The sequence below is a fragment of the Myotis myotis genome, unplaced genomic scaffold (assembly GCF_014108235.1).
Source record: "Myotis myotis isolate mMyoMyo1 unplaced genomic scaffold, mMyoMyo1.p scaffold_m19_p_29, whole genome shotgun sequence".
Lineage (NCBI taxonomy): Eukaryota > Metazoa > Chordata > Mammalia > Chiroptera > Vespertilionidae > Myotis > Myotis myotis.
Window position 1 is genome coordinate 905,001 of NW_023416334.1, and position 14,855 is coordinate 919,855.

The 14,855-nt window shown below is 61.4% G+C and overlaps 1 protein-coding gene across 3 annotated transcripts in view; it reads right to left on the reverse strand.

Moving 5' to 3' along the window:
• Positions 1-14,855, reverse strand: part of PEMT (phosphatidylethanolamine N-methyltransferase) — a 65,848-nt gene that overhangs the window by 37,142 nt on the left and 13,851 nt on the right. The gene's annotated exons all lie outside the window — the stretch shown is intronic.

Here is a 14,855-nt window from a genome sequence, read left to right on the forward strand (position 1 = left end):
GGATGTGGGGATGGAAAAGCAGAACCAAAGAGCTAAGGGCACAAAGGAAATCCGGAACTCCCAGCTATCAGATCAGGAGCACCAACCCCGGGCCAAACCCACAGAAGCCCAGTGGGAGCCGGCACCACCATCATGAGCCCGAGGCCGGCACCGACCTCCCCAGGGAAGGGAGGCAGCTCAGGACCTGTAGGCCCCAGGCAGCGGCTCAGGACCCTGCGCTGCACACCAGCCCTTCCGCAAGGGCTGTGTATGCCGGGGGGTGCAGGCAGGAAGGCAGGAGCAGAGCAGAGGGGCAGTGAGGAAGGGAAGTGAGGTTGAGGCATTGAGCAGGACTGGAGATTATCTTGCCGGGCCCTCAAGGACCCAGAGGATCCACGGTCAGTGGTCAAATCTGCCCGAGTCCCGGAGGCCTCCTTGGACACAGGCCCGGAAGGTGGGAGGGAGGCCCGTCAGGCAGGGGTGCAGGGTGGCACGGGCCATACACTGCCGAACTCAGTGGCATTTCTGGTCATCACTGCCCCGGCCCTGGGGTACAGCTCTGCGTGACAGGCAGCCGTGGCCGTGTGAAGTAACTCTTCATCATGGCATGCTTTTACATTTCCAGAAACGTGGCAAAGACAGCACAGGGAGTCCTCATGTGCCTCCGGCCAACTCCCCTGAGGGTGACACCCCCAGGACCTGCAGGCCATTTGCTGCAACAGCAGGTGAATTTTCATCCATTCCTTGGGCAAAAGCAATGCTTTTTGTGCCCCACAGTGCCCCACACGGCCCCAGGGTGCCTGGCAGAGAGCAGCAGAGCAGAGCCAGTGTGGGGAGGCAGGGACCTGCCCAGCAGCAGGGAGCAGAGACAAGGCGGGGTCCTGACTGAAACCCAGCTCTTCGCAGAGCGGTGTGACTGTCCTGAGGCTTCAGCACTGGGACTCTCCGCCCCAGGGACAGCCTGGGTCTGTGCTAATCCCCGCCTGCGGGCGTCCTCATGACCTCCGAGGACGGGGACACTTGCGGTCCTGTCCCCCAGGGAGGGACAAAGCAGAACAGCACGGCCCCTGCTGCCACGGGCCCCTGGGAGGAGCGGGCACAGCCTCCCTGCCTCCCGCGGGTCAGCAGGAGCCCCTGCTGGCTTTGCAGATGCCAGGCTGGGGCAGGGCTCCCTGTGGCACTCGGGGGTCGCGTCTCATGCACAAGCCACGCGGGCAGCTCCATTCCGGACATGGGTCCTGGGCCTCCCGGCCAATTTCCATCAGCCACACCACGGTGCTCTGGCCGGAAGCCCAGGTGCACGCAGACCTGTGTGCATTTGCCATGTGTGCACCTAAGCAGTGCAAGGATGTCCATGTAGCGTTAGGGTGTCCAAATACACACAGGTCTTTGTTGTTCACGGAAGTGGAAGTCGGAGATAAACTAGACAAGCATCCGTGGAGGACGGTGAGTTAGGGGCGGGCCGCAGCGGCTGAGGGAATGAAGGGGACCTCTGCCTGCGGAAGCCACTGGGCACTGCTGACGGTCAATTAGAACGGGCCTGGCGCCTCCTGCGGGGAAACGCTCTCCTCGCGGCTCAGCAGGGTCGAGGCCAGGCTGCAGTCGCTCTTCCCTTCTGTCTAACATCCGAGCTCTGCCCTCAGGCCAGGCGGCACTGCAGGTGTCGGGCGCTTTGTAAAGTACAGGGCTGTCTGGCCACCATGCGGTACCTCTGAAACCAATACTAAATGTTGAATGTAAACTGCAATTGAAAAAATATTTGGAAAAAGGGAAGTCTGCAATCCGTCCTTGGTACCTACATCTATAAAAATAAAGAATAAATAAGATATATCTTTAAAAATAGAACTAGGCCACTGGCTCTCACACCTGACTTGCCAAACTCCCAGGGAGGAAGTCTCCGCCCCGACTGGGGAAGGTGTCAAGTCCATGTCCAGGGAACAAGGGCTTCCGAACACACTGCTCCGCCCGCAGGAGCACCTGTCCTGCCCGAGGGGCTGGGGCACCACGGCTCGCACCTGGAGGCCGGGCCCAGCCCCCTCACCACTTCCAGAAACCACAGTCTTCCGGGTGAGGACACTCGGGGGCTGAGGGTTAGGAAGGCTGTGTTCTGGGGATCGAGCTCTCAGGGTCCCAGGAGCCACCCTCCATGCAAGCCACAGGTCACACCGGGGCCAAGAGCCCCCCGAGAAGGGCGCCCTGGAACTCCCTCTGCCCAGCCCTGAGAGTTGGTGGGGGACCCCCCTCGCTGTGTGAGCCAGAGCGCTGCCCAGGGCTTAGCTCTGACCTTCCGATGTCTCCTTTAACTAACTAACTAACTAACTAACTAACTAACTAACTGTCCTTGTTTCCAGGGGGGCTGCTGGGAGACCCCAGAGGGAGGGTAGGCCGATGCGCCACACACTGGGGTGGCTCTCCCGCCTGCCGCCAGGCTTTGCTTCAGGACCCCTGGAGCTCTGCACCTGGCTTCCTCGCCCTCTGGAGCGCCCGGCCCTGGTCCTGGGAGCCCAGGAAAAGCCTCCTGCCTTCTCACCCTCACGGGGCCTCCTCCTGGAAGAGCCACCTCTGCCCCCCGCCAGCGCCCTTCCCGGCCGGCAACCAGCACAGCCAGGCTCGCGGCGCCTTCCAGCTCTGCACCTCCACTTGGGAGTCTAGCAAAATCTAGAAACTTCTCGTATGCTTCCCTTGTTTTCTGTGCCTGTCTTGAGAGGCGCCATATTCCAGCCACAGCAGGTGATGGGCTGCACTGGGGAGGGCTGCTTCTTCCTTGCTCCAGAGGCCCGACAGGCCCGGCCAGGGCTCGGCGGCTCCAGCCTGGGAGTCGGAGTCTCCTGTGGGGGCTGAGCCGCAGGTGCCGGCCCAGAGCAGCCGCAGGCACCTGCTCCACCTCCTCCTGTCACTCCTCTTGCAAACACAGCTTGTGCAGGCAGCACAGGAGACCTGTGCCCTCCGCCTCCCCCACCAGCCGTGGTGTGCAATCGGGGCCCCTGTCCCCAGTGAATGGCGACGTGCTTGCGGTCAGTAAAGAGGCTGGAAGGTGCAAGCATCCCCATCTGTACCAGGACGGCTGGCCCTGGAGCTGGCTGCCGTCAGGCGCACACCGGCAAGTGCGGCCTCACCGCAGGTGAGGGAGGGCGCTGGGCCCCAGCAAGCGGCCCTTCCAGGGCAGCTGCTCATCAGCACCGTCAGGACATCGCCGCAGACTTTTAAAGACGAGCTCACAGCACAGATGTGAAAGAAGGGGCATAGTATCTACTCATTTATGCAAATGACATTTGGCGTGTGCGCGCCCGTGTGTGGGGGGTGGGGCTCAGGCGTGGCCATGGCAGCATCTGTATGCGCGCTGACCGGCACTGCACCAACCCCGTCCAGGGACTAAGCCGCTGAATTCTCACGAGGACCCGGTGCCCGTCTCAGACCGGCCTGCCCAGCAGCAGGTGCAAACTCCTCAGAAGACCCACAGGACCGCCTCCCACTGTCCCCACCTCCAGGAGCCACCTGGAGCTAACTGGCCACTCCTCTGGGCCATGACTCCTGGGCCCAGTGGGCGCATGCCTGGACCCAGAGGCCAATGTGAAGGCCATAACATGGGGACGCCCTCCCTCACCTCTTCCCTTTTTCTACAACCTTCCCTGCCCCTTCCTCTAGACCACAGGGTCAAATTGTATGATCAGCAGGGCCAGCAGGCAGCCTGGGCTCTGATCAGGCAGGACCAGGAGAAAAGGCTCTCTGAGCGGGCTCAGCCTTGCGCAGGCGCATTTCTTCATCACCCTCGCCACCCGCTGGGACGGACCCCACAGTATCTCACAGGTGAGGGAATGACGCATGGAGCAGAGTGAGGAGCTTGGTCAGTAGCTACCCACAATGTGGGCCCAGGCGGTCAGACCCAAGCTGGGAGGCCAGGCCCTGCCCACACCCACAGGAAGGACTACAGCCACAGGACAGCTCTCCACAGAAGCCCCAAGGCAGCAGGCCTCAGGGAGCTGCCGGACATAAGCTGACAGTGCGCTGGGGGGAGGGGGAGGGAGCGTGTCCACTGACCAGCTGGCTCCAGCGGCCCCACTCTGGCCCCATCCAACCTGCACACCGCAGGCCCGACTGCTGCGCTGAGGTTGCAGCTGAGAAAAGTGGCTCAGGAAAGTCACTGAGCTCCCCCAGGGACCTCAGCTGGGAGGCATCCTGGCGGGTCCGCTCGCATGCTCAGGGCCCGTGCCCATCCCTTGGCTGAGCCAGTTGGACAGGGAGGATTGGGGGGACGGGGGGGCAGGGCAGCCCAACTACACTGGGCTCCTGGGCTGAAGAGGCCAAGGGCAGACCTGAGGACACCTGCACCCGCCCTGTCCCAAGAGAGGCGTCCCTGCTGGTGGCAGCCCTCGTGGCAGCCCCATGTGAGGCCTTGCCCACAGAAAGTCCACGTGCAGTCATAATATTGACACAGGAGGGCAAACACAGCCAGGAAGCCAGAAGCAGTGCCGGGCACACACATGCACCCCAGGTGCCAGGGGGCAGGGCCACAAGGCCGGATCCCCAACAGGTGCTCCAAAGGCCTCTCCTGCCAGTAGGCCCTTGCCAGAAGCCGGTCCACCCTTGCTGCTTGACACAGTCGCTGCAGGGAAGAAACATCTGCACAGCATATGTTTCAAGGGACCTGGTGTATATGGCATATGTTTGCTCCCACTCTTAGCGCTATGTGTTTTAACCAGGACCACCTCCCCGAGAAAGGTTGTTTCCCCAGGTGGGGATTTTTCCCTGGAGTTAGGGATTAACAGGACTAAGGAAGGGAATAAATCCGTAAAACCACTTAACTAAGTGCCAGGCGGGTAGTTAATCACCTTAACTACGAACAATCACGCTTAAGCTACATAATCTTTACTTAGGATAATCTCCTTCAGTTACTCCCTTGTAGCTTAACAGAACAGTAGAGTAGTGACCTTGGAATGGAGATAACAAACGCCCTAACCGCCCCAACCATTGGAATAGAATGGACAGGATTAAAATCAAATGGTAGAAATACAGAGGTAAAAGGAAAAAAAGAGAGAACCTGGCTAGAACACCTGGCTGGAGAAACCTGGTTGGAGAACCCAACTATGCTGATCAACTGAACGCTGTCTCCGTGTCATTTCTTCGTCGCCGACTCCGTCCACACCTTTGGGAACCCCTGGACCTGCTGCGGCTGGACCCCAACAGGCCCTGCATCCTGGCCGGGCCATGCTGCCAGTTAGGTCTGTGTTTGCACCAGGCCAGCCCTCCAGCGGGCGGTGGGGAGGGTGGGTAATGCATGAGTAGGAGCCGCAGTGCCAGGCCCACCTGTGAGCTCCGAGCTATGTGGACTGGGCAGCCTCTTTGGTCCTCAGCTGCTATTTCTGAAGAATCTGGGGTTGACCCCGCAGGGCTTCCAAACTGAGTCCATCCAGTGGTGGTGACATCACACTCACTCCCACGGCAGGCTCTGCTCCTGCCCGGGCTCTCCTGGCCCTTCTCTATGGGCTGAAACCCTCAATGCCACCCTCAAAGGCTGGTGGGGAGGCAGGCTGAGAACAGAGCAATGCCCCCCGTGCCTCCCCCCCACCCAACCCCCGTCTGAGACCTGCTGGACCAGGGACAGAGTCTACAGACAGAACAGGGGAGCCTGCAGAGGGCAATGCTCAGAGCAGCCTCTCCGAGCCCAGCGCAGAGGGAAGGAGGCCGCCACAGGGCAGGAGCTGTGACACCGGTGAAAGGACAGCGGTCTGTCTCAGAGCCATGTGGGGGGGAGGGGGCGGGCGGGGCACGGAGGACAGGCCAGTCAGCAGCAAGGCCGACCCAGCCCCTCCTGCCGGCGCCCCACAGGAAGCGCACCCCCTCCCTGCAGATGGGCAGGTCCCAGAGGAGCACGGGGTGCACCTGGGGGAGAATTCAGGCCCAGCCTCTGCAGGTGGCTTCCCTGGGCCCCTGGAGCGGCCCTCACAAATCCGCCCTGAGACACCACCGAGACCGGACAACTTCTCCAGCCTCGGGCAACCACCCAGGATTCTACTAGCGACTGCACTGGGTCCCCCAGGTTAACGCTCAATGCCTTAAAACTGCTCCCCCAACTCCCACCTCAGGCGCCAGTCCCGGTCACCTTGCTCTAGGCCACAGGCACGCTGGAGGTCCCTCCACCTCCGCAGGCGCAATTACCTTGCTGGAGGCCTCACAGCAGCTGGAGGAACGGGGCTCCGGGTTATGATGGAGGGTGTGTCTCAGGAGCAGCCCCTGGAGGCGACACGCAGGGCAGGGGGGGAGGCCGGCAGCCTCCATGCACCATCCTCCAACTCCAGGCACCAGCCTAGGGACTCTCCCCCTCCCCCTCCTGGACCTCAGCGGCGGCCCTTACAGCAGGTGTGACACGCTGAGCGCCCAGCGTTCTGGAGGTCCCAGGCGGGACTGAGGGTCCAGCCCGCGCACCACCCTCCAACCCCAGGCACCAGCCTAGAGACTCTCCCCCTCCCTCTCCTGGACCTCAGCAGCGGCCCTTACAGCAGGTGTGACACTCTGAGCGCCCAGCGTCCTGGAGGTCCCAGGCGGGACTGAGGGTCCAGCCCGCGCACCACAGAGCTGGCTCCCCTGCGTACAGCCCCGCCCCTGGGTGGCCAGGGCTTTCCACGTGTTAAGTCGCCTCCCTGACTTAACGAAGACGCTGCGATCCTCTCAGCACCTAGGAGCCTGCAAGGATCTTTTGGGCTCTGTGCCAGAGCCGGGAGGAAGACCAAACATGCCTTTATTGTAAGTCACATGTGGTGGGGCTTTACGACCCTCAAACAGAGCTCTATTGCTCACAGCCCCGTCACGCCCATTGTCCATCTGCTGGAGGGCCGCTCCACCGCCGAGCTGGCCAGTGGATGGCGAGGAGCTGCGGCCCCCGGTGCCCGGAGCATGCCGCCCACTTCCACTCTGCGCTCCTTTTCTCGGCCAAGAAGCCCTGAGGAAGGACCACCCGTCCAGCCCTGGGCAGAGGTGCCAGAGACCCTTGCGGGCCACCCCGCCCACACCTGCTGTGTGTGCCCCTCGCAGCTAGCCAGGGTCCGTCCCAGTGTCACGCTGCCCTCCTCCCTGCCCCGCACCCAAGGCGGCTGCCTCCCTGTTGCACAATGGGCCCACCTCAGAGATTCCGGGGGAGGGGGGGGACACAGCAAGAAGGCGCACAGGTGAGTGAGTGGCAGGGGACACTGGGCACGGGCACAGCCCTGTCTGGGTGCAGGGCCCGGCCTCAAGGCGCCGGGTTGGAAACTGCGGCTGGGATCCTCGCAGGCTCTGCCTGTCGTCCTCAGCCACTTCCCACCGTCCTGCAGGTCCCCGTCCCTCTGTGCTGGGTCATCTGGCCGGGCTGCTCAGCTCGGGGTCCAGGGCACACCTCAGCACCCCAGCTGAGCTCCCAGCCATCAAGCACCCCCTCTTCTGTGGTCTCAGGCCTGCGCGGCACAAGCACGGAGCCAGCCCCGCGTTGGGACTCGGGACAGAGGGGGAAGGTCGGCTGCCTCTTGGGCCACCGTCAGACTGGAACGCCAAGGCCTGGCTCCCCGGCACGCAGACCAGGCCCCCGCCACGTGCGGCCTGGCGCTGGCCAGCAGTGCACACAGCAGCCATCCCCTGAGTCTCGTCGTCTCGCCCCAGCTAATCCCTACTCCTGGCTCAAGGAAGGGGTCAGCCGCTACAGGAATACTCTTCAAGGCACACTGCTATGGCCACAGACATTTTCTGTGAGATTCTGGGAGAACTGAAAGCACTTGGCCCAAAGCTGGGGCAGTCGCCAGGGCAGAAGTTTCCACTGACGCAAGCCCTTGTCCGGTGCTGCTCCTTCAAGCCAGATAGGACACTGGGCACTCCATGCTCCAAGCCCTTTCGCACATCCCTCTCCCCCACCCCCTTCTGGGCAGACCTGAGATGGGGCAATGGAGGCCCAGGGGAGGGGCCTTGTCAGGTCACGGAGCAAGTTTGAAACCCGAGCCTTGGAAATGGCCCACAGCCTCTCCCCTGGACCCAAGACATAACCTGCCGGCCTCCAGGGCCCCTTAACTTCTGAGGGTCCACTCAAGTAGGAGGGTCCCACCTGCTGGGACCCCGAGAACAGGTGAGGTCATGGGAATCTGTCCCGCCCCTTGTGGGGGAAGGATCCTGAGACCACCCACAGTACACCATGCCTCCAGGAGCCGTCCCACTGCGCTCAACCCGTGGACCCCACACCAGGGCGGCCGGGCTGGCACCACGGCAGGACCTGTGCTCGGGCCCCATCCCCCAGCGGCCTTCTAAGGGAGCTCACATCCCAGCTCTAGAACATGAACCAGGGCCCTGGCTCCCATGGGTGACAGCAGGGGGAGGGAGGGAGGCCCGGCTGAGGCAGGGGCCGCTGGGGCAGGGCATGGATGGGAGAGCCTTCTCCCTTTTGTCCAAGCTGACCCGATGGAGGTCCCACGGACACCGGGCACCACGCGCTCGGACACTGACTCCGCGGTTAGTCCTGGCCAATGGCAGGAGGCTCCCCGCCAGGCACAGCCAGCAGCCCCACAACGTGAAGCTGTTCTCGGCGGCTCTCCACGCAGAGGCGGACAGACCGAAGGGGCAGCCAGCTGCTTCCTGGCTCAGAAAAGAACACACGCACAGAGCCAACATCAAGGCCACGGTCCCTAACGACAAGGAGCAGACTGTCCCGGCCAGCAAGCCACGGCCAGACACACCAGGAGTTCTGCAGGAGCCCAGCCCGAGCGGAGCCAGGGCAGGGAGACCCAGGAGGCCAGTGTGCTGAGTGGTCGCAGGGAAGGGACAAGAGCTGCCCAGTGGGAAGAGGCCTGTGCTCTCAGGGCCAAGGCCTCCGTCACTGCCCGCTGCCAGGTCATGCCAGCAGCCCGCACGGCATCCCGCCAACGAAGCCTCGCCGACAGAGCAGCTCCTTCCTGACCCAGAAACTGCGGCCCAGGGCCCAGTGGGGTGTGGCCAGGCCCTGGGAGCCTGGCTTCGGAGCCAGATGGGAGCAAGGGCCTCAGACAGCCTGGTCCACACCCCTATCCATTCTCTGCCTGTCTGCATGGGACACGCATGCACGCTCACCGTGCACTCCCACACACTCACACACGCACTGGCAGACTCTAGCAGAGTCAGGGCTGCAGGCCAGCATTTGGGATCCTCTCTCAGGGGACCTGGGCCTGGTGTGCCCCTCCTTTGGTCTTCTGGACTCTTGCCCCCACCTCCCACCCCTCTGCCCCTCTGGAAAGCCCAGCGGTCCCCTCAGGACACTGTGCAGCCCCAAGCTCATGCCCCTCAATGCCTGTGCTCTGCACATGCCCTCTCATTGAGAGCCTTACTATTCATCAAGTCCCAGCTTACAGCCTGCACTTCCCAGAGCTCTCGCCTGCGGGCCGGAGGGCCAGCACAGGGCACCCGAGTGGGACCTGGAGAGCGAGGGGGTCCCTGCACTTCAGGGTGTGGTGGGACTCAGCTGACGCCCTCACTCGTGGATGGAGAAGTTGGGGCCAGAGGGCACGTGAACCCAGGGGTTGGGTGGCCCTCGGCCAGTTTCCCAGCACTGGTGGGGATCCCTCAGGACTCCTCTAAACGAGCACCTGAAAACAGAAACTGAGGCAGCACGGCCAGTGCAGGTGTGGCCAGTGCAGGTGTGGCCAGTGCAGGTGTGGGCAGGGCAGGCTGGGAGCATTCATCTGCCGCTCAGCCACGCCGGCCCTGGGAGTGGAGGGGAAGGCCTCGCCTTGCCCACAGCGCCACCTACCGTCCTGCTGCCTGGCTCCTTGCAAAGCCTGCAGCCAGGAACTCAGACCACAGCCTGGACCACAATCTGCAGGATAAGGGTCACTCTGCCTCGGACCCCTTACCCCCAGCCAGGCAGCAAGCGTCCTACTTCCTGGAGAGAAAGGGCCGCCTTCCCCCAATCTCACCCTCGGGAGGGCCTCATCCCCCTGGCCACTCCCCAGGGGAACGAGCCGGGCCTGAGGGCCTCCGGGCTTCAGGGCCTGTGGGGGCACTGGCTGAGGTTGGTTAGGGAGGCCAACCCATTAACCACATGCCCTCGGGGAGCACATTGGGGACCCCCCTCAGAGAGAGGCCTGAGGCTGGCTGCAGGGGGCTGCACTGCCCCTGGGTCTCCGGGAGAAGAGAGGGCAGAGGCATGGGCACAAGCGAGTAGGCGCACTGGGGATGGGGATAGAGTCGGCCAGACTGGGCCCGGAGAACAGCCTCAGAAGCACCCTCAACGCCAAGGAACCCACTGCCAGGCCTGTACCCCACTTACACTGTCCTGGGGGGTTGCTAGAACCCCTGCACTCTCCACAGGTCTCATGTGGGAGATTAATGATAGGGTCACTGTCCATCAACCCCAACTGCAGCTGGCTCCAAACGTGCCGAACACCCCAACCAGCCTGGACGCCTTGTTCAGATTATTACATTTGTTCCTCTTTCCCCCCCCCATAACTCCTCTCCTCCCAGTTCCCACCCCACCCTCCGCCCTCACTCCCCACCCACTGTCCTCATCCATAGGTGCACGATTTTTGTCCAGTCTCTTCCCGCATCTCCCACACCCCTTTCCTCCCCAAGAATAGTCAGTCCATTCCCTTTCTATGTCCCTGATTCTATTATGATCACCAGATTATTTATTCACTTGATTCTTAGATTCACCTGTTGATAGATGCATATTTGTTGTTCATAATTTGTATCTTTACCTTTTTCTTCCTCTTCCTCTTCTTAAAGGATACCTTTCAGCATTTCATATAATCCTGGTTTGGTGGTGATGAACTCCTTTAGCTTTTCCTTATCTGTGAAGCTCTTTATCTGACCTTCAATTCTGAATGATAGCTTTGCTGGATAAAGTAATCTTGGTTGTAGGTTCTTGGTATTCATCACTTTGAATATTTCTTGCCATTCCCTTCTGGCCTGCAAAGTTTCTGTTGAGAAATCAGCTGACAGTCGTATGGGTATTCCCTTGTAGGTAACTGGGTTTCTTTCTCTTGCTGCCTTTAAGATTCTCTCTTTGTCTTTTGCTCTTGGCATTTTAATGATGATGTGTCTTGGTGTGGTCCTCTTTGGATTCCTTTTGTTTGGGGTTCTCTGCACTTCCTGGACCTGTAAGTCTATTTCTTTCACCAGGTGGGGGAAGTTTTCTGTCATTATTTCTTCAAATAGGTTTTCAATATCTTGCTCTCTCTCATCTTCTGGCACCCCTATAATTCTGATGTTGGTGCGCTTGAAGCTGTCCCAGAGGCTCCTTACACTATCTTCGTATTTTCGGATTCTTTTTTCATTTTGCTTTTCCGGTTGGGTGTTTTTTGCTTCTTCGCTTTTCAAATCTTTGACTTGATTCTTGCGCTCCTCTGGTCTGCTGTTGGGTGTCTGTATAATATTCTTTATTTCAGTCAGTGTATGCTTAATTTCTAGTTGGTCCCTTATCACAACATCGAGGGTCTCATTAGATTTCTTGTAGATCTCATTAAGTTTATCGGCAGTTTCTAGAAAATTATTGAAAGACCTTAAAAGTGCGGTTTTGAGCTCTATATCCTCCATTTCTGTCATGTTTCTTTGTCTCCGCATTTTTTATGCTTTCTTGGTGCACCCCCTTGTGGTCTTTGTGCGCAGTCTTGTTGTAGTTAAGCCTTGATTGTTGTCGGTAATACTGGGGGTGATTTGACCTCCAGGCCAACTGGCTATGAGAATCAGCTGTGTCTGCAGTGGGAGAACTTCTGTGCTGGATCTCTAGGGCGTTGCTAATCTAGCCTTTGCCTAAGGCTATCCCGCAAATGCCTTTGTGCAGGGCTTGGGCGGGTTGGGTCCCAGGTGATCTTAGTATTTTACTTCAGCACTGCACCTCCTATGAGTCTCGGTATGCTATTCTCTTTCCTTCTAGTTGTAGAACTTCCACTCAGCCAGCCTTCCTGTGGTTCTGGATGATGTCTGTTCTGTCTTTTAGTTGTATTTTTGAAGTGGTTGTTCGAGGCAGCAAACTCGGGCATTAACCTATGCTGCCATCTTGGTTTCTCCAAGAAGCCAATCGCAGTTTCTTTTGTGAACAATAGGAGAGTTCAGGCTGTGGGCCACATCCACTCGCTGTGACAGAGGGCGCTCCAGGGCACCGCCAGGGCATGGGGGGGGGGGGGGCAGAGCGGGGGCACCCAGGGCACGGGGCCACCACTTATCTCTGCCGAAGGCGTGAGGAGCGCCGGGTGCTTCAGGCCCACAGCCCCCTCCCTCTGCACCAGGTGTGAGAGCGAACGCTACAAGGGGAGCCTCATACACACGGCCCCCAGACCCCCAGGTGCCGGGTGCGAGCCCATGGGGAGCAGGGCCCAGCCTCCATGCACACGGCTGGGGGCAGAGGGCCAAGAGTGGAGGCACACAGCTGCCTCACTCACACCACCAGGGCGACTGCACCCCTCAGGACCTGGTAATGTCTGGAGACATTTGAGACTGTCGGGACTTGGGGCACTACTGACCCCTATGGGAGCATGGGGTGTGCTCACACCCTGCGTGCACAGGACAGCCCAACATGTCAACGCCAGCCTGGGCAGCCCTGACCAGAGGTAGGGCTGGAGGGGTGGGAGCAGGATGGCGGCCTGGAACAAGTAGCAGGAGTTCGGGGAGCCCTGGGGGAGAGGGTGGTCACCCAGGGGTGCTGCAGAGGGGCCTCCCGGCAGGCCAGAGCGTACACTCCCCCTAGACAAGTGTGCGGGTCGATGCTGCCCGGGTTCACGATGTGCGGCTGGGCAAGAGGGTGGCGGCGGTGGCCCAGGTGGAGCAGGGGGGCCTGTGAGGGCGATGTGGGGGGCGGACAAGCTGACGTGAGCCTGGAGCTCCACGCCGACCCCGCACCGCTGCTGGAAGGCTGAATGCAGCAGCCGGGGCACAGGAAAGCAGGGGGTGCAGCGAGGGCAGGTCAGCAACGCTCACGTTGCCCCGGAGAACGAAGGAGAAGGGAGAAAGCCTCCGTGGCCTGAGCCACACAGGGCTGAGGCCTTGGGAACAGGGTGCTAACGTGGGGGTGGGAGGAGGAGAGAGATGGCTGGGTGCTGGCGGGCGGGTGGCAACACGTGGGCAGACAGCCCAGCGACCATCCTGGGAACCTCTCCAAGAGCCAAGTCCCAGGGAGGCAGACCGTGGCCCTGAGCGGAGAGTTGGGGCCAAGGTCAGAGCCAGCCCGGCGGGCTTCACCTCACTCCGGGTCCCAGACGCCCAGGCCAGAGTCCACAGTCCGGCAAGGCCCAGGGAGAGCCCAGTCCTTACCTCCCCCAGCGCTGAGGGCTCTGGCCGCACCCCTGCTCCTCAAGGCCAGCACTCCACTGCCCCTCTGTCTCCACTCACCGGGTACACCTGACTGCAGGTAGGACCACCCCAAAGTCCAGGACTCTCCCATCGCAAGAACCATCACTCAGTCACACCCACAGAGCCACCCACCTATCTGCTCACAGCAACCGTCACAGGTTCCCAGGGTGAGGCTGGACAGCTGGGGGGCTTTGGTCAGCGTGCCATACCCGCCTCCCCTCCCCACCTGCTGCCACAGAGCCGAAGAGTGAGGTGGGGGGGGGGGGCGTGTGGGCAGAGGGAGCACAGGGAGCAGAGGGAGGAGGCCTGGGGCTCCGTGGGGCCTGGGGCACCACAGGCACTGCCCACTGGTGACAGCTCCTGTCGGGGAGCCCAGCAGGTCAGGGCCAGGGCAGGCCAGTGGGGGAGGTGCCTCCCAGGAGGCCTCTGTCCCTCCCCTCAATTCCCCTCCCCCTGAGGCAGCGACCCTCAGGCAGGCCCAGCGTGTTCAGGACAGAGGAACAGGGCATTCCCAAGGCCGCCTCTTCAAGGTGAGCAGCCTCGCCCCACCCCGGTGTCCCCGAAGGATAAAGGACTAATTCAGATGAGGGACATGTCCTGCTCTAGCCCTGGGGCCGGGTGGTCATCTGAAATGAAAACTGTCGGGAACAGGGTGTTGCTAACACTGAGCTACACGCAAGGGAGACACAGCTGCTTGGGCTCTGCGCCAGCAAACCTAGCACCCAGCCCCGGGCCCCCACAGCACTGGGACCCCACAGCCCAGGAACCCCACAGCCCAGGAACCCCACACACAGCCCAGGAACCCCACAGCCCAGGAAGCCCACACACAGCCCAAGAACCCCACAGCCCAGGAACCCCACAGCCCAGGAACCCCACACGCAGCCCAGGAACCCCACAGCCCAGGAACCCCACACACACCCCAGGAACCCCACAGCCCAGGAACCCCACAGCCCAGGAACCCACAGCCCAGGGACCCCACAGCCGAGGAACCCGCAGCCCTGGGACCCCACAGCCCAGGAACCCCACACACAGCCCAGGAACCCACAGCTCAGGATCCCCACACACAGCCCAGGAACCCCACAGCCCCGGGACCCCAGCGTAGCTTCCAGCCCCAAACGTTGCCCTTTTCCATCTCTCTGGGGATGGTGCCCTAGGAGAGCCTGACCACAAGCTCCAAACGCTGCCCCTTGGTCCAGGGAAAGGCTATGGCAGAGGGCCTCCCTCCAAGGCCGGGGCCACCTCCCCTGCCACTGCCCAGCCCTCTCCCACCCTCCCCGCGTCCCTGCCCCTCAGACGAGTGGCGCCGTCTCTCACCTCACTCCTCAGAGGCTCATTCTTGCTACCCGGCTCCCTAAGCCAGTGGTGTGCGAGCCTCTCTGCAGGAAGCCTCATTTGGGAAGCTAACCCTGTGTGCAGAGCACGTGTGAGATTCGGAGAGGGAAGGAGCCCTAAACCGAGCCGGTCCACTCCACCCCTGGAGGACCTCGTGACGCCACCAGGCACAGTTGGCAGCGCCATGGGCAGCCTGCTGCCCAGCCTTTCCCAGCAGCCGCCCGGGGCCATCTGGCAATGCCAAGGCATGGTGGGATGCCCAAGGTGAGGGG